The 27,747-nt window shown below is 37.3% G+C and overlaps 1 protein-coding gene and 1 long non-coding RNA gene across 9 annotated transcripts in view; both read left to right on the forward strand.

The window, feature by feature from the left end:
* POT1 (protection of telomeres 1) overlaps nt 1–27,747 on the forward strand; it is a 629,477-nt gene that overhangs the window by 193,886 nt on the left and 407,844 nt on the right. The window lies entirely within an intron of this gene.
* LOC310898382 overlaps nt 7,271–27,747 on the forward strand; it is a 45,916-nt gene continuing 25,439 nt past the window's right edge. For 4 of the 8 annotated variants that reach the window (XR_014583255.1, XR_014583256.1, XR_014583260.1 and 1 more), the window contains exons 1-3: nt 7,271–9,692; nt 24,188–24,397; nt 25,896–26,179. This is a non-coding gene — a long non-coding RNA (uncharacterized lncRNA). The remainder of the gene's footprint in view (nt 9,693–24,187; nt 24,398–25,895; nt 26,180–27,747) is intronic. The other 4 variants (XR_014583257.1, XR_014583258.1, XR_014583261.1 and 1 more) reach the window with 2 other exon arrangements.

A 27,747-nucleotide genomic window follows, 5' to 3' on the forward strand; every position in this document is an offset into this window, starting at 1 on the left:
CTTGAGTTTCTGATTTTTGAATTAAGCTCTACCAAAAGCAGTCTGCCTAAATTTACATAAGCGATTCTGCTTAGGTCTTGCTAAAATACTTGCTAAAAATTTTAAAAATCATTTTGTAAGATTTTCAACCACTTTTGAAGTCATGGGAACTGTCCCTTTCTTATAAACTTTTCATTGACTTCACCATGTTTGGTAACATTCAATAAACTGTGAAATGTATTAAAAAGAAAAGATAAAGCCCAAATCTCCACACTGTGGTGCCCATCTCTCCTCAAACGCATATTCTCAACTCTGCATTTTGATTTGTACTATTCTTTTTTAGGTGCCAAAATTCATAACGACTGGGGCCAAAAAACAAACAAACAAAAAAAACCTCTTTGTTTCTCTATCATGTTTCTTGCTCAGTTGTTACTCTTGTCTGTCTTTTCAGTCCTGGCATGAACAGTGGTTCAAGGACTTGATAAAGGAACTGCAGAATGGGGGGATGCACATTTTTTACGTAAGGAAAGATAGAAATTACTCTGGAATATTGAACGGTGACATTTTGCTAGGCTGCACTGGAACAGGAAAGATGCCCAGTTGCCTCAGGCATTAGGTACCTCCATCTCTGCAGTTTTCAGTGGGTATGTGTAAGCTCTACTTACACATTACCTGGAGTGTGCTCCCACATAAAACACTCTGTATCCCTCAGTGGTGCAGTGCTTCTCCATTGAAACATTTCCACACTATGTGTATGCCAATCCTATTGGGTAAAAATAATAATATTAATAATAAGGAATCATCAGGAGAAAAAAAAGGAAAAAAAAAAGAGAGATTTTAAATGTCACTCGAGAAGGTAGAACCTGGAGCTAATAATTCTGTGGTTGCAAAAACACCTTCCTGCTTGTGCAGTAGAGCATTCTCCAGCCTTGTATTCAGTGAGGCTTCTTTATATCCAATGTAATTTTGCCTTTTCTGCTGCTGAAAGAGCATTTTTGACAGCTGTTTCTCACTCCTGCCTTAGACTTCTCATGGTCTCTTAGACATCTATTCTAATTTGTTTCCTAAAGCTGTTAAACTAATATCACATTAGCAGGTTTGCATTGTTGCAGCCTGAGACAGTGGTTCTAATACAGGCATGGCTTGTTAATGCATTTAAATGTCATGATAAATGATTCCTTTTGTTAAAGAAGGAGTATTGCATTGTTTTTCTTCCTACTTTGGGGACTGATGCTCCAAACTCTTACATATTCCTGGTGTTTGCTTTTCTTAACTTTTTTTTTTTTTTTTTTTTTTTTTTTAATATTCTTAGGAGCCATTTCTCTCTGTTTTGAATGTAGTTCTGTAAGGCATTTGTCTATTAACATGAAGACACTTAATGGACTGATGAATGAAGAGTTAGAAATGTTTATGGCAAGAATTTAGTTATGTTAATCAGGGAATAGTGGGGGATGGTGATCAGCATAAAAGAAGCATGATGGAATGGAAAATCAGATTGTAAGATAAAAACGTTGTACTTCCCAGATACTGATGGGTTAACACCTATCACTTCAGCCCTGTTCCCATAAAGAAATAAAATAACATACAGCTCTATTATGAGTTCCAGTATCTCCAACAAGATTAGGTTTCATGACCTACATCAAAAATATGATCTTTGTGAATGCCAACATACAGATGGTAAATTATTGAAAAATATTGCTCAGTTGGAAGAAATCTCTTATTTTACTCCTTCCAAGATAAATTCTTGCACCCATCCTTAAACAGCTCTTACCTTTAAGTGACCTATTTCTTTTCCAGCTCCTGTTCTGTCACTGGGATCCACATATAAGCTTCCACAGCTGCTGTTCCAGCAGCTCTGAGAATTACTCCCAAGGACAATGTGGCAGTTTCCAAGCATGTTGTCCTACATCTTTTCATAAGAAATTGCATGAAGTTAGACTACATGATACAACTGTCATCCTGTGCTTGTAGCTCTGAGAGGCAAACTGGATTCTATGAATTTATGAATTGCTATTGAAACTGAGTAGCTTTCCCAAACTCAGTAAAGTACAAGAGTACTCGAAACTCTCTTTGGTTCTGTGAACTATTGTGTTAGGTGCAGTAAAATCACATGCAACCTGTCCCTGGGGTGCCCAGCTACTGCTGCTGGTCTCAAATATATCACTGAGCTGCCTTCTGGGCTTTTTGTTTTGTTTTGTTTTGTTTTTCTGGGAAACATTAAAAAACACCTAAAGCTCTTACATCCACCCCTTGTTACAGTGTTGGAATTAAGACTGAAGGCAAAAACTGCTCAAAACCAGTCTGTCTCCTTAGCTGGGCCCAGTCTTGTGTATGCATGTAGAGCACATCTAAAATTTCTGCAGAATGCCAATAGATACAGGCTTAGCCCAGTAGTATCAGCATATATATGCTTGTGCATGTACTGGTGTGTCAAAAATTGCTCCGTTGTTTCTAGGGTGGAAGAGCTGGATTCAAATTCCTGCTCTGCTTAATTTACATATTTGATGGTTCCATATCCCTTCAGAAAGGCCTAACCATTGTGGTAACAGGGATGCTGGTGAAATCCTCTTCTGTTGGGGTTGTTCCAACAATAATCAGCAATTAGGTATTGAAGTAGAGCCTTGAGCCTCAGTATCACAAGCCACTGACCAAAGCCATTATGCTGTGTAAACTCTTCTGTTCACTCTCTGGTCCAGGAGATGTTTCTAGGAAAGGGGAACAGCTACTGCCAGAGAAGTGGAGAAACCACGACTCAAGAGTAGCCATCAGTTAGGCTGGTAAGGTGCTCAGGTCAGAAATGAGCAGCTTTCAAATGCCCGCACTAACCAGACATTTGGACAAAAGCCTGGTTTGGAATTATGTGCTAATTTATTTTTCTGTGATGGAAGGTTGCAGATTTCTTTTGTGTCCCCTGGATGGGAACCTCCCCACCTTCGTAAGCAAACTGTACATTTCGGGTGACTAGTACCTAAGCAAAAGGAATTAGCAAAAGGAATTCTCATGACTTTTTCATTTGCATTTCTCTCTTACCCAGCTCTTTCCTCTCCACCTGGTGACCAACTGTCTTTAAAAAGTATAAATTCCCCAGATTACAAAGGGAAACTGGGACCTTAATGTAGATCTTCCATGTCCCAGCTTCTTAAATCTTCAAGTAAGGTCTATTTTCCTAATAGCTTTGAGAAATGTGATTAGAAAGAAAGTTATACCAGGCGTTTTTTTTTCTTTTTTCTTTTCTTCTTTCCAACCATTTTCTTTCCATGAAAAGCTCAGCCAAGGTCAATGAACAAATGATGTGAATTATTAAAACTCAGCTGTCTCTTACACGCACTTTCTTACACTTCAGGAACTGTATTTTTCAACTACTGTTTCGTATTTGATGGAATCATTTAACACCTATGTTTAGCAGGTGTTAAATGTCAAATTGTAAAAAGCTCAGTATATTTTGTAGTGAATGGGAAACAATGAAAAAGACATAGACTGAGATGCTCCAAGACATCAGGCATCTCTGCTATGGAAATAGTGATCTATGTTGAGGGCTACATACCAACATCAACATACCAGGAGGAGAACTATGCCCATGTTCTGTATATAATCCCTGCAATCCAGGCAATTTACTTACACTGTGAAAGATTTTGGTAGTATCAGCTCTTGGTTGTCAGGCAGTAAAAGTGGAGACAAAAACTCTCTGGCATTTCAACATGTCCATGACAGCTCTGAGAGCCAGTTCTGTGACTCTTGCTGGTGACACATTCCCTGCATCATGTCACACAGTGCCAATATCCACAGGACTTTAAGATGTAGCTATCCAAGCCTCTTTCAAGGTTGAGGCCAAATATTTCTGTCCTTGTACACTTTAGCTTCACATCTTCTTATTAGTTTTGCTTCACATCTTCTTATTATTGAAAAGTAGACACTATTACAGAAGTCTGGCCTGTCAGAGTTACAGAATTCTCAATTTAGAGCATTTAATAAAAGTGCTAGTGGCAGCATTATTAATCAAGGTAGTAGATCTGTTATAGCTAAAGGGAAAGCTTTTATTTTGTGCTTATTCTTTTGTCTAGTTACAGAAATTCCCTCCATGGCTTACATCAAGCATCTTCATTTATATCCACAGTGAATTTAGCCTATTGTTCTCTAAGAAAGGAAGCAAAAATACCTACATGAGAAAGATGGTCATGACTAACTTGATCTTGAGAAGATAAAATTTGAATAAACTTTGGAGACTGGCATGTAAAGCAAGAACTATATTTTAAAAATAATTATGGCCTTGCAAGTCTAATCTTTTTAAAGAGATGGAAGATACATATAATTCAACAATAGCTTATGGTTAAATTTCAAAACAACTGCAAGGGACTCTAGAATATGTATAGACTGAAATAAAATGATCTAATAGCAGCTGGATATGCATGTGATAATCCGTACTGAAGACAATACAACTATTTATGTGAAGAAATAGATTTTAGCCTGTTAGCTATTATATGTGAGGAATTAATTCTCCCCTAAGATGTAATTCCAGTTTGATTTAATACATATGTGTGCTAGAGGAAAGATGTATTTGGTGTTTTAAGTGTTGTACAGGGAACATAAAAGCTTAAGAAAGAAGCTGGCCATCTGTAACTGTAGCCAGCTCTTATACTTCACATTTTTTCTCCTAGATTCTTTCCTTTCTCTATTTTGAAACTATTTCTTCTGGCTATTCTTATCAATCCTTTCAATGTCTTACTCCTTTTGCCAACTCTCCCCTGAGCAAAGGAAAATCCTCTTTGGTTTTCCTGATCAGTTCTTTAAAACTGAGCTTGTAAGCAAGTCTCATTCATTTTGCAAAAACCTATCCACTGAGAAACTTGAAGGTGAATGGTCCTTCTCCCTGTGGACAGTATTTACAAATAAGGAAGCTGCATTCTTTCCTTCTATAAGCAAGAAGAGCTAGAAGAAATCTTGGCAATTGTGTGAGACCAGTGTGCAGAGTATGAGCATTATAGCATGAATTTCTGACTTAAAGATTGTTCACCTACCAAGGTGAAAAATCAAGGGGCTCAGCGAGCAGAAAACCGCAGTGTCCCCTTGCCAAAACACGGGCATTTCCTACACAAGGTAATGTTATCTTTATTCCATATCATGATTCTTTGCTGTTTTTCTACTTTAATAGAAATAGAAATCTCTATTTTAATAGAAACAGAAATAGAAAGGATCCTCTTGCAGATCATTAGATGCCTTCGTGACCTCTGAGTAAACCATTTCTCATTCAGGGCTTCATTTAACAGATAGCAGTCATGAGCTGAGATTAAGACTTGTATGATTAAACTGAAGGTTAACATTAGTTGCTGACCTGTATATGATATAAGATATGCCTACATATGTATGGCATTGTTTGAAACTGTATCTGCAATTTAAAAGGATAAGGATCTCTCATAGTCAATGCCACCAAATGATGATGTTGGCAGTGTATCTGCATCCAGCCTCCTGATAGTTGGTGACAACTTATCTGTCAAACTCTGTCAAATCCTGGGGTAAGTTATGGCAGATCTGCATAGCACTGGTTTTAAAAAGGTTTAAGAGGTACCCAATCTTTTTAACTATTAATTCCTCCTTAAAATATCCTTGTTTCATATGGAGGAAGACTTGCCATCAGCTCTTGACAATAAAAAAATTAAAAAAGAAAAAGAAATTAAAAGAAAAAAGAAGAAAAGAAAGCAAGAGGTAGGAGAAAGAGAGGCTCAGATGGCTATTAGCTTGATTAGCCTTTGGGGATGGAGTTCTTTGATTGTAACTGTTTCTTACCTTCCTAGAGTTAAAGCAAATTGGACACTGAATCCTTGACTCTAATATAGACCTTTAATATTGTTGCCAGGAATGGCACCACTGACCCTGGTAATGGAGCCCCAAAACCCCAGAGGGAACACTGGACTTTTCCCCAGACACAAAGTCCTGCTCAAGTGGTAAATCCATCCTGACAAAGCATGGAGAGCATGCAGGTTAGCTCATTTTTCCTGATGTCTCACTTGGTGATGAAATGGTTAACAATGTAAGCATTTACTTTAGCAGAGCTGGGTTGCAGATGAATAGGGGCAGTTTGTGCCTTCCCAGTGCCTGTTTCAGGCTGTCCTCATCCATGCACAAGGCAGCACTGTATACTGAGATCCTGAAGGTTCCACTGCCTGCAGGGCTAGACTTCTATTTTTTCTATTTTTTTAACCTTTTTTTTTTGGTAAATAAAAAGGGGAAAAAAAAGTTGTCTTTAACTCCTTGAGGTTTGAGGACTTCAGTTTGGATACTTTCTTTCTCTTGGGATACTGCAGCTGTATAAATCAAAATTTGCAAATATGTCCATGTTTGCAGCTACACTTGGAAGCAACTACACAGATTTGAATGTTATAAAGGAATGCAAAATTGTGGGTTTACACTGAATGTGCCAGAAAGCAGTCAGCTAAATGAAGACACCTCACATTTACTTCTTTCCACTTTCAATGCACCACTCCCTAATTATAGAATAATGCTTGTTTACCAGTCAGTCATAATATTACTGTTTAAGAATTCATAATTTTTTTTTTATTTCTATGTTTTATTTTCCTTTCCCTTCTTCTTCCATTCTATTCTCCATCTCTGTTCCTCTTGTCACCTGCAGAATTTTAATTGTCCATGCTATCCCCTGTACACCTCATAATGACCCCATTTTTATCATGGCATGAGTTCAGCGAGTAAAAGATGAGTTGAAGAGGCCAATAAACACTTCCAGCTCACTGGATTTCTGTGTGCATATGTGGTTTGGGCCTTAATTGAAAATAACTCAATATAAAAGCCAAAAAAAAAAGCAACCTGCCAGTCAACCAAAAACTGATCAGAATCTGGAGACTGGTAAAATGAGCATTACTGTGGGCTTCTCTGCTCCCTCCAGCAGCCAAGAGCAGAAGTCAGCCTTGGGACGGACCTGTCAAAAACACAGGCGGGAATCCGTTGGAACTAATCTTCAACACAATGAAAATTTAAATCTAAGGTATTTTTAAGGAAATACTCTGTGTTCAGCAAAGTAGCATTTGGAACACCAAGGTCTGATTCATCAGAACATAACTGACCTGCTCTACCCCTGAGCTAGTGGCAGGCTGTCAAGCCTTTGGCCCTGCTGGAGAAGAGAAACTATTTTGTTGACTCTGGCATCTAAGCCAAATATTAGTGTCAACCTAAAAGTATTAAAAGCTGAGATTTTTTATGGGTAAAACTAATTCTCTCTGAATTAGTTCTGTTAGTTAAAACTAATTCTCTCTGAAGCATTCCTAATAATCACTAGCTCAGGAAAGATGTTAGATGAGGCAGGATTTATATTTGTCTCTAAAGAAACCCTCTTTATTCAAATTAAGAAGAAAGACAAATTCAAGGCAAAGCTTGAACTCTCCTATATATGCTATAATAAATATGTTAACAAATTTAATATATAGCAAACAGGAATGTCTCATCCTTTATATTAGAGCCAAATATTCAGAGACATAAAAATGTTAAGGACAGAAGGGCACCAAACTAGGTTAATTCATACATAATGAGCCCACACCATTTCCCCCAGTTACTCCAGTGCTGAAGCTCATATTCCGTTTTGAATACCAGTAGCAGATCTAGTTGCTCAGTGAAGATGGAGACTCCTGCACTTCCATTTTCCTCTAGGGCTAATTATCCTCATTAAGAAAATGGCAGCCCTACTATTCCAACAAACTTTTTATAATTTTGATAGTACTTATTTGAATAAATCTGATTATTTGAATGAATTGATTCAGGTTATGCTGGAGTAACAGAGCACAAAATTGGATCTCTTTAACAGTCAGTTTCTGAGGATGAACAATTTTTTAACCTGAGGATCCATAAGCTCATTATAGGATATTTACATGTGGGTTTTGATGACAATGCAAGATAATTACCAGTAGTTGCCTCCCTAGATGAAACTCTTCTAGTGTTTCCTCCTCCTCCCACAAAGCAAACACATTTTGAAAAGTCTTGTACATGTTGCTTTATTTAACATGTGCCTCGATCTCTGGATAGCACATCATTGTTGTTTAGGCAAAGTGTTCCTTCTGACTTCAAAGTTATCAACTAAAGATAGCCCGGATTTGTTTTCACCCATTTTCTGCGTGGAATTCTATTTCCAATGTTTCCAATATTTTTAATATGGGAGTCAACTGTAACTTTTCAGTCTGCTATTGGAGATTGTTTGCTTTAGCTTTTTAAAGGCTAAAAAAGATTGTTTGCCTTTTAAGGCAAAAAGTGGTAAACAGCAATAAAGATCTAGCTGTCAATAAACAAGCTAATATATATTCTTCAGAGGCATTTACTCTTCTTAGAGCATTACATAATCTATAGTCTGTTAAAGATCCTCTCTTAAAGGTAACATTTATCACATTTCAGCTGTCATTTACACTGGTAATGTGTTTCAGTACAAGGGGCTTAGAATCACAGTCTGATCTCTGTTGTATAGGTGTATGCTGTAAGGGAATTACTTCAGGATTGTTGTGATACAAAATAACCTTCGGGTTTTGAAGGGTCAGCACCAAACCCCCTTTGCAGAGTGTCTACGTGGTTGCAACCGCACCCCCTACCTCAAGACCAGTTCTCCAGGCAGCATCTGACAAAGCACCATTCAGCAAACCCCCGCTGCAACCCCTGGCAGTGCTGGGCACTGGGCTGCACAGCTGCAACACAGGCGTGCAGCTCCTGCTGAGGGCAATGCTGCATGCAGATGCACTGAAGCACTTCTCTCAAAAACAGAGCTATTGTGCTACTATGGTGTGGATATGTTAAACCATATCAAGGGCAAAAATCTAGATTGTGCAATTCAATCTGCCATCACCATTACAGTCCTCTGCTTAGGACCAAGTCCAACTTATCAGTCCATGGAAATTTATTTTTGGGGAAAGAAGGAGAACACTCCTGACTGAACAAGATGAATAGCTCTGCAGATGCTACATTTTAGTTATGTTAGTGCCTTGGTGGAAACAACTACTCAGTCCTCTTTGTCTTTGATTCCTTAGGCCATTCTGCTCCATGCAGGAGGTCTCTGCAGAGAAGCAGGCACCTTGTGATAGTCCCAAGAGCAAACACAGTAAAAATGAATAAATTTTCCATCAAGGAGACCCTGGGTCTCAGAGGAGGAAAAAAATGGTGCAGGTGGTCACGAACAACATCAGTGCAGTGGTTTTCAGTCGACCTTCATTTGCATCACAAAACCATCATCTTGCTGAGCACAAAGGAACAGCAGGGCTGGCAGCCTGCTCAGCCCTGCAGTAATAGGCATGGTGCAGGTTGGGAATTGGGAGCACTGGCCAAGCTGGTGAGGGATGTTTCACACATTGCCTCCATCTCTGAAACACTTGGCTCTAGACGGTGCTGTTCGTCTCTCACTTTTATGAGTGCTAAAAGGTTTTCTCTCCTCTCTGTGGGGGGTGACCAAATGCAATTTAAGTAAGTGTTTCTGCTGAAACGCCAATATTTTTTGGTTGCCATTTGTTGTTCTCATTGTTTCAAAGAATGATCTTTCTGTTAACCTAATCTAAATGATCACTTTGAGGCTGCAAAGCTATATGTCATTTTTAAGCTACTGTATCATGATGGCCTTAGGGAAATTTTACAGATGCCTTGCCACAATCCATTTCTTCCCCATGAAGAGCTACCAGGCTGGTTGCTTGGATTCATTTGCCACAGCTGTTTGCCTCTTTGACCTCAAAGCTACACAGGTATGGTGCCAATAAAATACAAAGGGGGGTGCCTTTTAAATTACTGGTTATAAGAATTATTTTCTCAAGCAAAAAGGGTCAGAAGGTGGTATTCTTCCAACTGAATGGAACTGCTTGGGTGAGTAGTTTGGCTTCATCTTTTGATTATTTTCTTCTTTCTTTCCTTTTTCTGTTAACCTGTAGACATAGATAAATGAGCAACACAATATTAATGTACTTATTAGTCTGGAATAATTTGAGACAGACTAATATCTTCCTGACAGAAAATTGTCAGCTCAGGTCTGTCATGGTATCAGTCACTGCAAGCTATTAAATTTCTGAAGCAGTGCTACTAGGTAGATATCTTGTTTTATTTATTTCCGCAGTTCAAACATACCCCATTTCTATTTTGACCACGGTTGTTCCTATCTAGTTGTGCTTATTTATTTGAAGTTATTTATAGGTGATACTGTCCCCAGCTAGCAACTCAGATTACAAGAGTTGATGAATTTTAAATTATAATTTGTCTAAAAACGAAAGGCAACAAAACTAGGTCAAAGATAGTGCTTTGGGCAAAGTCCACACAGGTTCTTTTGCATCACTGAATGTTATAAGACCTGTCTTTCAGTTTTAAAATGATTATACCTGATCAGGCCAGTACCTCTTTATGAAAGAGGCACATCACTTACAAAGCATTTCAAGAGTTGTGTGCAAGGTCTAGGTTGTGTGTTGCAGAGAAAATTGAAATGTTATCCCAGAATATCAATTCATCAGATGATTAACCTTTGGGATGTGGGTTTTATTTGCTATTTGTCTTGTTTTGAGGAAGAGACTTGCCTCTGAACCTTAGGTGACTGATCAAAACAAAGAACTAGGTGAATGTGAGGAGCTGCTCACATTTTCTCTTGTCGAAGCTGTTCCTTGGTACAAAACTCCACTACATGCCTCTAATCTGTCATTCCAGGTTTATTTCTGTTTTGCTGCACAATTGCTAGTTTCCTGGTCATTCATGCTGTGTTTATGCCACTCCATTCATGATGTCTCCCCTGGAGTGAATAAGTTCCCTCCTAATATAGACTAGTTTTCTTCTGGGCTCACAGAAAGTTTGGTTGAAGTCAGCGTTCTGCAGGAGGTGCCAGCTTTGAAAAGTAAGGAGGTGGGCATATCCCCATCAGGTGGCTTGGCAACCAAGGTTCAATTCCTTCAGAGTCTGCTAAGACCCAGTGAATAAAAAGTGGATAATTTCAACAGGGGGGTTGGACCAGATGACCTCCAAAGGTCCCTTTCAACTTCAGCTATTCTGATACTGTGATTCTGTAAGAGATTGTGTTTACTACATACAAGTATGCTGAAAAATTAATGCCGTGGTGAGGAATTCTTTCTGTTCTGTAACATCCTCTGGAGGGGTAGAAATATGCCCATACCCTTTCAGCTTATGCATTTGAAAATTTTCTTGATTTTATGCCTTCAGAGGTAATTCACAATACAATTAGCTCCTCATTTTGGATTGATAACATGACTAGAACAGGGAGAAGCTGACAAAAAAAAATAATCATAAAAGCACAGTATAGTATGTTTTACCACCGCAGTAATGTTTTTTTATGGTATGAAGCATTATCACAATTTTGAATTGCTCCCACTTTGCTGAAAGGTGAGGTGAGACATTTTCTTATGCTTGAACTATATATTGCTGTTTAGTGAAATATGCAAATGTTCTGCTGGACACCACTGTAAATTAGTCTTGAAAACAAAATGAAAGAACTGCAGCTCTCAAAATATTAATAAGCATTTTAAGCATCAATTTCAGCAGGAGCGTGTGTCATACAAGGTGTTAAGTTTGTCATGGGGTAGCACACATTCCCATGTGTTTCTTTTTCATTCATTGGAAAGCTTTTGATTGCCAGTGGCTGCAAATGCCTTCAAGTGTTAATAAATAGAACATTTATGAATATACATATTTATAATAATTGTATATAATAATACAATATATTTATATTTATTGGCTATGTTGCTCCCTAGAAGAATTGTGTACATACTGCAAAAGTGACCCAAACAAATCCAGCCTCCAGTTCTGTGTTTAATTTCTTCTGCTTCACTTTCCATATAAATTTCCAGCCCAGTACACTGTCAGTCACATGTATTTATCTTACCAGATCCTCCTATTAGATTGAAAGAGAGGAGACTGCCATTTAAAAATATCAAAAACATCTCATTTGACTGACCCTGGAAGATAGTTCCATATTCACTAATGACCATATAGATCGCAATAGAATTGTAGGTAAGCAATGCTGCCAGGCTCCACTAGTCTCTTCAGTTTCATCTAATCAGTATTTGGCCATCTTCATGTTGATTTCATAAGACAATGGAGAGTCCACAAACATCATCAGTCCGCAGACTGATAATAATTTATAATTGCTTGACAGGTGAAATACACACTCTAAACCTCCTTAACAACCATATTAAAGGTACGTCAGGAGTTAAGAATTCATCCAGCTGTTTGACATATCTTTCAGCTTAAATCTTCTATTACTTTCTGCTTTCTTCTTGGTAGTATCTGTAGGCCTTGAAGTTTTTATGGCTGGACACAAATTTAATCATGACATGTCTCCTTAAATTTAACAACACATGTTGCAAGTTAGTGTGTATTAACACCAGTACGCAGTGCTAAAATCAGGTATTTTATCTCACCACAGACACAGAATATTGTTATACTACCTGATCTTTAAACTGATAGACATACATATGGCTTATACATAGTTAGGTTACAGCTAAATATACAAAAAATTGGTCAAGTCTTTTATTTGAAGTAGGTTATGCAAACATGAATCCAGGAAACCTAACTTACTGTGTAGTGCAACTGAAGTGGTGGGATGAAATTAAGACAATTACTGAAGTAATGACTGAACCATCATTGTATCTAAATCACATCCCTGTGCTTTGCCCACATAGCCACTGATTTAAAGTAACCATAGAAGGGAATTGAAGATGCAGGGATCAGATTAGGAATTTTCCAAATATATGAGCTATGTGGCTTAATGCATGAATCAAAGGCATAATATCAGTAGTGACTACTGTTCAGGGGACAACATCTACACAACTGTTGTGGTTTAACCCGGCTGGCAGCTAAACACCACACAGCCGTTCGCTCACCCTCCCCCCTCCCTCTCTGGGATGGGGGGAGAGAAACGGGAAAGTGAAGCCGGTGAGTTGAGATAAAGACAGTTTATTAAGACAGGAAAATAATAATAACAATAATAATAATAATAGTGATAATGGTAATAGTATTAACAATAATAATGTGTAAGAAAATAAGTGATGCACAATGCAATTGCTCACCACCCGCTGACCGATGCCCAGCCTATTCCCGAGCAGCCGGCCCCCCCACCCCGGCCAGCCACCCCTATATATTGTTTAGCATGACGTCAGATGGTATGGAATACCCCTTTGGCCAGTTTGGGTCAGCTGTCCTGGGTCTGTCCCCTCCCAGCTCCTGCTGCACCCCCAGCCTGCTCGCTGGCAGGACAGAGCAAGAAGCCGAAAAGTCCTTGGCCTGGTGTAAACACTGCTCTGCAACAATTAAAACATCAGCATGTTATCAGCGCTCTTCTCATCCTAATCCAAAACATAGCACCCTACCAGCTACTATGAGCTACTTAACTCTGTCCTAACTGGAACCAGGACAACAACAAACAAACAAACAAAACCAGGTTATTTCAACAATGTTTGATACAATAGAAAAACATCTGATATGGTGTCTAAAGAAGTAGCAAGTGTGTAAGAGACTCATGGATAAGATTCATTGGACTTGGGCTATTGAGTGGTTTCATCCCATTGTTACGGAGCATTTAATTGCTATTCTTGCTACTAGCCACCTTGTTTCAATAAGGATACCTGAGATGAGCTGCATGACTGTAGTTGTGGAGATCCTTGAACGGTGGAGAGGAATACTCTATAGCCCTTGATACTGAGTAGTAAAATCCAGTATCAACGGTTTTATGATCAACAGTGTGTTGATGATCAACGGTAGTCAAGAATCCTGGCGTGCCAGTAGGGACCAGAGAGAGGCAGCAATGCAGAGATAAAAAAAAGAAACCAGCAGTGGAGACCACAGCTGCTCCTGGTTGATTGCAAATGCCAGCTGAAGCTTTTCCTACAAGCAGAACACTTACTAGGTCAGCTAATCAGTGCAGATTCTGTAGTGGCTAACGGCAGATTACCTCACGCTACAGCCCCTTTATCAATCACAATCAACAAGATCCCTCCCATTTACAAACTACATTTATGGCTTTGTTGCTCTGTCAAATTCAGTTGAAATTATTAAATGGATTGAAGTATGGAGCATTGGCTGTTGGGAGGAGTGATCATGTGGACAGGTGTGCATGTTCAAGTATACTCTCATATGACTCATTGCTTTCAGAACTTAGTTTTAAAAGGCCATTTAAGAAAAGTAAACAGATCTTGCCTTGAAATCTGAAGTATTCTGTTTTCTCCCAAGACAACTTTTCTGCAAAAGGCTTCACTTTAACAGATTATACTTAATGTCTGCAACAGAAATTACAGAGGTCACCAAAGGTCTCTTCAACCTGCAGGTAGCGTGAATACTTCAGTTTTCATTAACCAAATATACCATGTACTCACTCCGCCCTTTCTAAAATATGGCTTATCAGTTTTTCTATGGAAACTATTACGTCTGTCTAGATGATTTCAAAAATTTCTTGACTCCCTAACTAGCCATAATAAAAAGAACCAAAATATATATGAAAAATGTATTGAACAGTAGAGAAAGCCTTTGGTCAACCCTTCAAATTAAATACATCTTTTTGATTCTTACAATAAGTTTGATCCATGTATACATATGTTTTCTATGCATTCAGATTTGGGCATTGTAGGACATAAAGGGGAGATCTCCAGCTGATTTTTTTTAACATAAAAATTGGGTTTATTTGTTCTTGTTCTTTTACTGAATATAACAAACGAAGCTATTGAGATACAATTGATCAAGGTCCTGTTAATGAGAAAAAGGACTGAAGCAAACTATTTAAATGCTTGTCTACATCTTTCCTGATTGTGCTCCAATGATTTACTGTATTTACATTCTTTGGTGATTAAGCATCTTCTGTACTCATCTATCTTGGAAGGTCTACACTCACCTATTTTGTGAAATGAACAGAAATAAAATACATCTCAAATGCATGTCTAACTATAGGCATAGGTAAAAATTGGGGAGTTTTGTTTGTATCATGCTCAACTGCAGTTTTTATTTCCAGGATCATAAACATTAGCCCACTTAGCCTAACATACCTAAGTGATAACAGCTTTCTGTCCTGTGAGCTAAAACTGCAACACTGCCTAGCACAACTCATTTTTATTTACAGCCTGTCTCCAACATGACAGAGCTTGCATGTTCAGTCCAAATCTTACCTGTGGTCTTGAAATATGATCTCATATGTTCTACAGTTCCTGTGCCACTAAGTGAAAGAACTGGAACATCTTATGCCCTGGCTATACTCTGACTCTTTGGTTTATCATAAATAGGATGTTGCACAGGAAAAATCACACGATGTTGCAAACAAGAACTGCTCTCATCTGCCTCTCGTTAGTGTTCAACTGACTACTGTGATACAGAGGAGGTTCTACTTTTAAATAATGTATTTAATAAATATTGAGAATGACATTAAAAAGTACTCTAGTTAGTCTTAATGGGCTCAGACAGATTAATATGTTTTAAGGTATCTGAACATTGCTTAAGAATGTTGTGAACTTGAGTATGTATTTTCTAATTTTAGCTTATTTTTGTTATTCTAACTCCCTGCTGAAAATAACATTGCATCTGTTTCTCTATAAGCCTATTTGTTAATACACCTGTCAGCACTCTTTCTTCTGATGTATTATTATGTTTGTTTCCTCATTAAAACTGAAATAAACAGCAATAATTATGCTGATATACTGGCTGTTAATACATTAAAAGCTGGTAGCTTGGATGGTAAGTATGACTTTAAAGCACATGCACACTTTCAGAACTGTAAGCACTCTATTTCCCCCATTCTCATTATTTACTAAAGCATATATTAAATTCAACGCCCTGAAGGACTTGGATTTTAATGAGTGGAAAATGCCATCATACAACAAAATAACAGGTTATTTTCTTGCATTAGACCTTTTCTGCAGAGTAAAACGTAACATCTAAATATATCAGATGCTGATCCAACAGTGCAGAAGAGCTATATCTAGTGAAAAGCACTCTTCCTTAAATATCTTGCCTCAGCAAAGCTAATTTTGAATTTCTTGATGAGGTAGAAAACAAACCATACTTAGGTAAGCCACGTGTTGATAATGCTGGGGGGACATAAATGTGGATTCGAGAGTTATTCAAGAGTCATAAGTACCTCATACAGGCAGAACTATTTATTCATGTTTACTTGTTCAACTCATTTCTACATTTATATTTCTTATCGTAGACTATCATTCCCAAACTACTTGAGCACGATTGAATCCCATTAAGAATCAATGGGACCCAAATACACAGTTAAATGTTTAAGCATTTTTCTTAAGTAAAAACAGTCAGAAAATATACCTTTGTTAGAAAGTCAAAACATTAAAATCTCAGAGGCATAAATGCTTGTTTCTCTTCTGATTGTTGATTGCCTGAATCTGTTCCTTGCAAAATCATCAGCAGAACTGCCACTCACTTTAATGATGCAAGATGATCAAGGCCATAATTTTTACCAGGACGAACATATCCTTTGAGTCAACTTGCATTTCTTCCATATACAAAAGTGTAACAGTTTAAACAATTAAACAGACCAATATTTAACATTTGTTATGTCAGGAATGACAATGCTTGTAGATGAGTTATTCTGTCCTGAAAGACTTGCCAGAAATTTGTGTGCTCTGCAGGACACATTTTTTAAAGTGAAGTCGTAGACTGCCAGACCTGAGAACAGCCTACCCAGGCCAGTAAGTCACAAATGACAGAAAGACATTGTGAAAGAAAGGGTTGTATATGAACCTATTTTTCTATTTTTACACACTGGATTTTATTTTATTTAAAAAGTCTGAATACTGACTTCTGAAAACTTTGCTAGCTTGATTCTCTGAACTGCCTGTTGTCTTCAAACAAAAGTTGTACTGGATGCATATGCATTTGGAAACAAAAAATATAACAGCACATATTTTTGTATTAACTTTAAAAATGTTTTGTGACCTACAAATCAATATAGTTTCTGTGAGGAAATGATTGAACAGGGATATCATTAAAAACATAAAATTTTACATGTAGGCTCCAAAAACAACCTTGAAGAACAGATTTTTGTTTAAAATGTTGTGACTCTGAAAAATGGTCTTAAGCAAAAAATGTCCTCTAATTGGTCACACAAACTCATTTTTTAATAAACTTAGTTTGTAGGTTGACACCTGCATATTATCTATTATAATGTGTCACATCAGGGTATTTTAATTTGAGCTTTGTACTTTCAAATTTACATTTCTCAAAAAGTGTGTTGAAATTTGTCAGCATTAGAAATCTTGTGACCGTGATTCACTATTCTGAGGATGAAATTCTGACATAAGATAACTGTAAAGATAACTGCAAACAATTATATTACATAGATATTGCCTTAGGAATAAATAAATAAAGCCTTTAATAAGAATCAGGGATTTTTAAAAAGCCTCCCAATCTCTGCCATGTCTGCAGGCAGCTAAGAAACAAAAAGCTCACAGCTTTCCTAATTGGAATACTAGAATTATTTAAAATGAATACAGCTCCTAGGTTTCCCCTGCCTCAGAGTACATTCCTTTGAAAACCTCAGCAAGGGTTTAATAATTTAAATACCTTTTTTAAAAAAAAATAATCCTGTAGAGTAGAAATCTCAAATCTCAAAATCGTAATAAAGAGCTGATGGCATTATGGATACATGGGCCTACTTGACCTTAAACTTCGCTATTTAACATTTCTTATGTGAACAATATGTGAGATTGATTCCTTTTCCACAGTATAGCTTGATTAAAATGGCTGAATGAGGAGAGGCAGGGGAAAGGGCCAGTCTACCTGTTTTAGATCATCAACTCCTTTCTACTTCAACTCAGTCAGAGCTAAACTTAAAAAGAATTGATTTTACAGTCAGCTCTCACAGGAGCACTGAAAACAAACAATATTCACATGTATTGATAGGCTCTGGATGTCCACCTCCAATAGCACTGCACTTCAGAGAGGGGAAAAGGTCATATGTACATCTTCATACCTGGGGTTGTGTGCTGTTCTAGTGACCTATAGAGGACCCTCAAGAGAAAAATGTTAAAGCTGAATTATCTCACTTCCCTAATAAATTAGGGTATTAGTGACTCTCCAGCCACAATAGCACATCTTAACAGTCCAAGAATGTGGGAAAAGTTTATCCTTGTATTATATATGTTGGGGTTGCTGGATTTCCCAGACCACAGCACTGATGTGAATCACAAGTACTATCATTTATATGTCAGCCTAAAGAGTTAGCTCTAACTCAGGCAAATCACACAATATTTTTTTATATTCATTTATTTATTTTTGTACATCTAAGCTCTGGTAATAGGAAAGAAAGCATGGTCTGAGTGTGGGTGTTTATATATATATATACATATATATATTTTTTTTCTATTCCTATACCAGCTGATAAGGGTGGCTATAAGGTACAGCTTAAAAATATGGACTCAGATGAATCAAAGTAAACACTCGCATCCTTATGGGTGTAATGTATGCCTTCTCCAGGAGCACTCTGGTCACTAGTACCCACACACGTGCACTGCTACATGTTCAGAACAGTTCTGGTCACAATTATTTTCCAAACTCTTCCCCAAGATGACTCAGGAATACCGTTCAGTGATCATTCCCAGATGCCTTGCATGCATTTCTGCTCTGAAAATTAAGATAGTTAACAGTATGGTCACAGATTATTCCACGTAATTTAGCCTTGTTGCTGAGGAACCATCCTAGGTATCTGTATTTTATTCATATTGTGCTGAAAGAGACATGGTAGTTAAGTTGGCCAGGAGGTAGGCATGTTCATAGAGGTTTGGAAGTACCCAAAGCTCTTGATCAGTGATACATGTGCAGCTTTGTGGTCACAGTTCATGATGTGCAAGAATGTATAGCTGAATAAGGAACATCATTGTCTCCAGCCTCTGAAGTTTTTACAAAAGTTTATAAAAAATGAATAAATATCTGTTGGATCCTCTGTGGCTTTTCTTTTTCTTATGACTCATTCTGTTTTTCAGGTAGAAAGCAATGCCTGGCAGTCTGACATGGTATTATGGGGTATAATTGTATATTCTCCCCCAAGCTATTTGTGATGGATCCAAAGGGAAGATCATTAGATAGAGGAAGAGAGGCATTATGCTGTTTAAGGTAGCAACAAGAGAGGCTGTATTTTTAAAAGTATGGGAGAATGAGAATGCTTTCACCACTTGGAATGTAAATGTCTCACAGTCTTGCACATACACAATCCTACAGCAAAGGAGAGAAGATTCATAAGAGCCCTGACACAGCTCAGTGTTCTTCCATACTGAAACATTGCAGATATTTCAGATGAGAGTCAATTTCACAACATCTGGATTATCTGGAAGTTCAGTTGAATTCATTCTAGCAACCTTTTCAGGTAGCCTGGAGAGGTTTAGGTGTCTTCATCATTGGAGGCCTTCGCCACTGCTTACACAAAACGTCTGTTCAGGAGTGACTTCAGAGTAACAGAGGCTGTCTTGGGGTAATCACTAGACAGATTGTAATTTGAGGTCTCTTTCAGTCCTTTTTTTTTTTTTTTTTTAAAGCTTCTGCAAATATAATGCAGCTGGGTAAGAATGCGACAAGAATGAGGCCCTCAAGTCTGAAGAGAAACTCCCTTCTACGTTCAGAATCCAACCAAAGTCTATTGGATCTGTGCATACAGCATACAATACATTAACAGCAGACCGTATTTAGAACAAGTTGACTTTTCATGGTATCAGCAAACTCAAATAGATTTGAATTGTTGAAAGATAAATGCTTTAGTATCCAACCCCCTCTCCTCCAGGTCTTTAATAAAGAGTTTACATGTGGAAGCGTAAGACAACCACATAACTTTTAATGGCACATTTAAAACTATTTAAAACACATTTAAAATCTATTCACACAGATTTAAAAAAAAAATAAAATAAAATAATTTGCACACATCCTTACTTATTTTATAAATGGACATACCTTGCCTCTCTTAGATCATCCTGTCCTCACAAGTGATTTTAAACATTGGGTACCTGAAAAATTCAGGTCAGGTGCCTAGCACTTACCTTACAAGGTACTTTGAAATGAAAACCTCTTCATTCAGTGTTGTCAGCAAAAGGGTGTGGGAGATTGCATTGAGATTCACAGAAAGAGTCTGTAATATTAAGGAGTTACAAAAGTTTTTGAACACAACTGGAGACTCTCCTTATTGTGAAAGTTATAGTCACTTTTGGCAAAGCTTTGTACCTTGGAATAGACTTTAAATCTTTAAAAGCCAAATAAACAGACAACAAAGTCAACAGGCACATTATGATTAAATCATTTGAAAGGATACATATGTCTGTGTCTTATCTGCCTGTATGTGCAAATATTCTGTTTTAATTATCAGCATTAAAATTGGGGTGGGGAGATGACTGAAAATGTTTGAGGACAAACACAGTAAATAAAGAATCTGTGTTTCATTTAGTGTGGGATGGCAGTATCAGTAACAAGTTTTGTCCTTGTAGGAAGAAAATTGTATTTTATAGGAGATTAGGACTTCTAAATATTTTTCACTTGTTGTACTACATTAAAGAAAAAGAAAACAATGGAAATTTTGATTTGGTACAACTAGAAGGACAAAGCAATCACACTGAGCTAAGCAGTTCCAGTAGGCATTCATAAAAATCTCTGGAAAGACGCCTTGGGAGTCTGCCTCCTAGAAAGACATATATTAATGACAGAATTGTGAAAATCAGTTATGTAAAACTTATAGCCTCTGGCTGACTTCTGAACCATATGCATATGGTCCTTGCTGCTCTTTATATCCACCCTAATGACATACCTGTCCTGCTAGTGAATCAAAAACATGTCAGTCATGAGATGAAAGGCATTGATGTGGTATATATTTATTTTGCTGACTTAAGTTTATTTTAAAATATTAATAAGTTACCTTCATATTGCCAGGCTGCCTGCCAGATCAAGTATTATCTGTCTGCATCTCTCTAGCTTTATGCCAGATCAGACTTTTCCTCTTCTTTTCCAGTTGGCGTAAAACCAGCATAAAAGTGCAGAACCAGCACAAATCCTATACTGAGAGGACCTTTGTCCATGCATGATCCAGGTCAAACCTGGATCTTCCTCTGTGGGGTAAATCCAGTTCTAGCATATATAGGACAACATGTACTGGGTCTGACTGGGATGGAGTTAACTTTCCCTGCAGCAACCCATACAGTGCTGTGCTCTGCACGTGTAGCTAGAACAGCCCCGGTATGACACCAGTGTTGTGTCTATTGCTGAGCAATGCTGGCACAGCATCAGGACTCCCTCCAAACCCCCCAAGAGCCAGCAGGCTGGGGGTGGGTAACAAGTGGGGAGGGGACATCACCAGGGCAGCTGACCTAAACCAACCAAAGGGATATTCCATGCCATGAGTGTGACACTCAGCAACAAAAGGTGGGAAAATGGAGGGAGAGGGAAGGGGTGGGCTCTTGTTTATCTCCTGAAAACCAGCTACACGTATTGAGGGCCTGCTTCAGGGATGTGGTCAAGCATTGCTCGTTGGTGGGAAATAAAGAGTAATTTATTTCCTCTCTCTCTGTGCTTCCACATGGCCTTTGCTTGTCGTCCCCCCCCCCCCCTTTCCTATTTAGTTAAATTATTTAATTTTACCTTAATAATATTTTTACCTTAATAATTATTTTCCTTTTAATTGAATTATCCCTTTCTTGTTTGTTTTTTTACCTTTTCTTCTTCTTCTCCTCTTCTGAGGAGGACGTGGTTGTGGTAGAGTTCAGCTGTCTTGCAAGGTAAAACCACCACACCATGACTTTACAAATGCTGTCTGGAAGTCTCCATAAAGTACAATCATTAATGCTGAACAACTCCAGTGGAGACAAGGGCCTGAAGAACATGAGGGAAGAACTTCCACCCCCAAAGCCTGACTCAAATGTAGCATCCTTTTTACTCCAGTTTTGAGACCCCTTGTGCCATTACAAGCCAGAGACTTCAGCAATTCAAACAGTGTATTTCACAAGTACAAACCTGAGTTAGCTTCAAACCAGCCAGCTCAGATACCAATAGCAGATATTATGCAGATTTCTGTCCACTCTGTTATTTGTCCCAAACCCATAATGTATCTCTTTACAGTCTTAGACTCTGTTATTATTTGTACCTGAATGAGCTGGTGTAAGGAGAGCTTGGTATGCCTGCATGAGCTGCAACTCATCCCCCTGGATTTCAGTGAAGTACTCAATCATTTATGATAGAATTGTATGACTTACTAAAGTGAGTATAAGAGAAACAAGGTGAAAGCCCCAGATGGCCATGATTTCTATTTTTATTATGTGGTTTGAAGCCCATTTTGCACCAGAGTAGAATCTATCAGAAATAACATGAGTTTTGGGGAAAACTGTATATGCTGACCTCCTACAATATGAGGTGCTGAAAGTCATAAACCACAAGCACATCTAAGTCACAGAAACAGTGCTTATAGTTAACAAATTAAATGTTATTACATAGCAGTCTTAATAGAGCAATATAAAGAAATTAGCTGATACTGCTACGGTTTAATGCCAGCAAGCTGAATAGCCCCACATTTCTTTTGTTATATACATATATATACACACCACACTGATGCTGCAAATATCTTATACATTTCTTTATTATAATAATTCTTACCTAATTGTTCAACAGTAATAATAAAAGGTTTGTCTCCAGAGACAGCTCAGGCATCCCATTTATTTTTCCTTCTCTTGCTTCATTATAGTGACCTGGCCAGTTATATTCAGAGCTTATGCATTCCTGACAAAAAAATGTTTCAAATTATGACTACAAAAGCTATCATCTGTTAATGTACTAGGAGATGAGTAGCTTGAATTCTAAGTATTAAAAAGCCTAAAACAGTCTTAGAAAGCTTTTTTTTTTTTTAAATTTCTTTCTCTATAAGGTATGTAGAAGCAAATTCTCTGTTATTTGACTTATCTATTAAAAACAAAAGTGACCATGTACCTTCCAAGGCAAACATTCAGTTGGAAATGAAATCTGAAGTTTAGAAGAAAGTTTAATCAATAGACGTTTTCTTCTGTCCTGCGTACTGGGAGATATATTGTTCTCTGGGGCTATTGCAGAAACACAGGAAGCCAGGAAACAGAATTAGGCAATGGGATCCCTCATATTCAAGTTAAAAAATTCTCCTTTAGTCACTGGTCATTTGAAAAAGAAGTGTGAAAATGGGATCCTTTTATAATGAAAAGTCCTGACCAAATATTAGATTCAGTGGAAGATAACAGGGATGTTTCTGTCTGGGCATAAACAAGGAAACTCCACCTTAGCAAGGCATCAGATATCAAATTAGAACACCATAGCACCAAGGAATTTAAGTATCAACTACTGCTAACATTTAAAGACATTCAGCAGCGTGTGACTAGCTTTTCTTTGCTGTATGGCATGGCTCAGAATACAACATCAGCATTAAGCAAATAATGGGAGTGTTGCTATGGGCTTCAGTGAGAGCAGGCCTTCGTTTAATGTGTTAAGACATCATCCAAGTAATTTTCTTCTTGCCGTCTTCAATTTTGAACAATACATTATCATAATAAAGGGAGCTAGGAGCAGCAGGGCTTGATTAAGTGTCAAAAAGCTCTCAGAAACTCAGAGAATGAAGAGTTTTAATGTCAATTCCTTGATTTCTAAAGCAGGCAATAGTTCTTAAAGACAAAAGAAAAATAAGCAAGAAACACTTATATAAAACAAAAACACCACTGATGTCCTTGAAATCCTCCTGTAAGCAACACAGAACAGGAAGGGCTTGATATCGGCTTGATAAGGGCTTTGAATATTTGGGTCTTTGGCCAGGACCCTCAAAGGTGACTAGGGTTTACATGACCCCCTCCTACTTATTTCAGTATGCATTAGGCTGAGTACAAGAGTTTGGATCTTCACAAATTTATGCCTACTTAATGACATGAAAAATAATATTTTGCAGTAAAAATGTCCTGATTTAAGTCAAAAACAAACAAACAAAAAATTCTTAATAACATTCTTGTGAGTTACTTTATTATTTTATCTCCATTTTGCTTATGAAAAAAAAATAGAGATATCGAGTAATGGTGACTTGGTTAAAGTTACATTCATTTCACCATTGCCTCTCCTGAGGAATACTAATATCTCTTATCTGATAGCAGTACTGGAAGGATAAATTAATTAATATTTGCAAAGAGCTTTGTAATCCTGAGCTGAAATGTACTAGATAAGTGTAAAGAATTATACTGTAAATTATGCATAAGTATTGTGAATGCTGCTTTTTCAGATGTGTCTGCTACAAAGATCACTCAGTAGTTCAGACTTCTAAAACATGGATGATGCAAGACTCTTTAAGAATTGATTAGTATACCTTTGGGGGTATAAGAATGGCAGTCTACAGTAATGCAGGAGACAACAACTCCTATATCACGAGGAAAATGACATTTCAATACCATAAGAAGTTTCTTACGCTTTTGAAGTTGCATCTTAGTTCAAAGTAAGTCAGTACTCTATTTTTCAGATAATTATGAAAGTGGTTTCATGTCAATAAGTATTTTTTGTTGTTGTTGTTTTTCTCTCTTTTTTTTTCCTTTTTTTTTTTTTTTAAGTGAAAACAACCTAGATGGAGCAGTTATAAATCAGAAGAAAGCTCTTTCTTCTCAGTTGCTATCAGCCATGATTCAGGCAGATATCCCCAGCTCTCCCCAAAACTGCCTGTGAAGCTTCTTAGACAGCTATCCACAGTTGTATTGCTTTAAAACCTGAGCTTGAATATGTGTCATTAGGTATTTCATTCTCCAAAAGCATGAAAAAACAAGACTGCTAATGAGATAGAAATGACAAGAGAAGGAGTAATATGTGCATCCGAGCAATTTATAATGAAGATTTGTACTATGGAAGTGGTCAAAGAGCCTTGAGTAAAAAGGATAGTTTTCATTTGAGTCCAAGTCTATATAATGAGCAAACTTTTTCCAAAGAAGCATTGACTGCATTGACTACTAACTAGATCAGACATCCTAAGCAAAGTGCCTAGGTTCATAGCTTCAGTGCGTCCATTGGAATTGGCTGGTCCTTAAAAGGGATTGACTGGTCTTTATAGTAGACTTTCATGCCAAGGCAGGAAGGAACTGCAGGACTACTGATTACTCCGTTATCAAAAATAAACATAAAAATCAGTAAATCTTCAGAAACTGAAAATATGACAAAATTAAGAGCAAGGAAGAGTATTATCAGTATTCTCTTTTACAAGGTACTGGATGGGTGAAAATGTCCAGATGATCTTTGAAATATATCTCAATAAAATATCTGGATAACATCTGGTAAAATAAAGCATAAAGAATCTGCCACCAAACCCAGCAAAATTTAATTCCCCTAGTGTAAAAGAATCCACCAGCAAAACTGTCCTGTTTCCTTGACCTCCTCAGCCTTTTGTCCACTGTCCATGAACTTCCTTCATCTCTCCAGTTAACACATTGGCTCCTTTGCCTACAGGTCTGTCATCTCCTGCCAGCAAAGCAGCCCAAATTTGGTGTCTTTACCACAGTCCTAATGGATGTATTCAATCTAGTAACAAAAGGTGACCTACTAGGCAAGTAGGAGAATATTTGTAGATGTGGAGGACTGGTACAATCTGAGCTGCTGCTATAGCTCAGATTTGAGTGGGAAAATAACATCTATGAAGCTGAACACTATATCATGGAAGAAATGTGAAAGACAGAAATCCAAAGCAAAAGATAAAGAGCATTATGCCAAGTGCCAAGTTAAAATTAAATCTTTGTAGTGAAAGAAAAGTTAAGTAGCAGAGGAAGAAACAACATAATTAAAACTACAGAAAAATAAAAATAAAATTAAAAAAAATGTGTGGAAGCTGGAAGGACCACAGGAATAAGAAGTTCTCTTATGCTTTCCTTTTTATGTATTGGATTCTTCATTTAATGATATGTCACTGTATGATTTCAAGAAATGTATGTGTCTTTTTTGTTTCAAAACCAAAGAGAGAAAGTCTGAAAAGTGTGACCCTCCCTGTGAGGTTGCAGCATCTTTGTGGCCTACATGAAAAAGATCACTGAGCTGAGAGTGAATTTCTAGTTATGGCCTGCTGTGCCAAATAACTTTCTACCAGCCTTCCATCAATATTGACACTGTGTAACAACCCTTCAAATTTCTTATCTCCTACCTGTGGTGAGGTAACTTCAGAGGATTTGAAAGCCAGTCCAGAAAATGAGAAGTAGCCTGAATCAGTGTCTCATCCAAACCTTGCATGATCACCCCAGTAGAGGTAAGTACAGGTTATAAAATCCATATTGTGAAGGGGAGTTTGAACATGTCAGCATTTCCAACTCAGGAGACTCAAATTAGTGTCTAAATAAGAAGTTTGTATTGTTATTATTTTTTATTTTTTTAAAGGTGCCAAGCAACGGGGAGGTGGTGAGGCATTATATCTCTGACAATCTGGCCAGATTGTATTTAGCTTGCTAAAGGGATGATGTCCACTTGCTCAAGTCATAATTAAATTTCCTAACTTTATCAAAGAATTAGCTCTGTTTATAATGCGAATATTTTAAAATTACAAAGGAAAAAAAAATATGCAATGTTGCTTTGCCATGACCTTTTCAAAACAGAAAAGAATATGGTGTTGGGGTCAAATAGGTGTATAATGTTAATCATTTACATAGTAAAGATGAGCTGAAGGAATGTAAAAGGAAAAAAATGACTATATATGAAGTTATTTCAAATGTCCTACGAAAGTAATCAGGACAGAAAGAATGCATCCCTTTCATTATTTTCCCCTTCTTATTTCTCTTCACTGACAGGAACTTTTGGATTAAATGTGACTATGTTAGACTAGGTCACACACTAGATACTGCTATTTCACACAGAAAAAGCATCATGTATCACATAAAAATGAACATAGGTGGAAAAGCTGATGATAATCACTAACACATTTTATACATTTTAATATAATGTCATCTTTTGTTTTTGTTTGTGTTTTTTTTGTATTCATAAAAAAATGTTACATTAGTGAGCTTGCTAAGAAACTATCAGCAGATGCAGAGAGAGTGAGTAAGGCACTTTTCTGTCATAGCAGATACTTCATTGGCTTTGAACTACAATTTGTTTTTGGAGGTCTATAGGTGAAATAGAAAATTGCATCCCCTTGCCACTAATTTACTCAGAAATTTAAATTTAATTTTTCATGCAATGCCAAATGCCTTTGTGCTTTCATAGGCTACTAGGCCATATGCCACACATTATTTTGCCAGGTGTTAACATGGTACAGGCAAATTACATGTCCCCTAAGATATCTGAGAGATTTTGAGGGACCGGTATAGAGGAAGAATACAGAATGAAGATGACAAGCTTTGGGAAGAATTTTTAGAGGTTTTGAAAGGACTTAAACATAATGATAACTTAGCAACAGTCATCACATATGTATTAATTCACAGACTTTAAAAGATACTGCAGATATACAGTGTTGATGAAAGACACAATTCAAACTACTTTGTCCAACAAAGTTCTCACTGACTTAACAGCTTTGTTTAAAAAAGTCCATCTTTAAATGTTTAAAGTGGAGAGCATAGCAGAAGACATAGTCCAAATAGATGTGCTAGCACAGTAAATAGTCTGTTATATTGGAATATTCTCTTCTCTCTCCCAGTTTTACGTATTATAAATTACTGACAATTCATTCAGGAGAAAGAATGAATTGAATCACTTAGTATTTGCATTAGAAATGAAGTACAGTTCAGTAGTCTTTGTCCAGTCCTAAAAAGGATTATCAGATACACAGTCCTCACATCATTTCTGAAAACCAAAGGAAAAAATATATATATATGTGTATATATA

The sequence above is a fragment of the Anser anser genome, assembly GCF_964211835.1.
Source record: "Anser anser genome assembly, chromosome: 1".
Lineage (NCBI taxonomy): Eukaryota > Metazoa > Chordata > Aves > Anseriformes > Anatidae > Anser > Anser anser.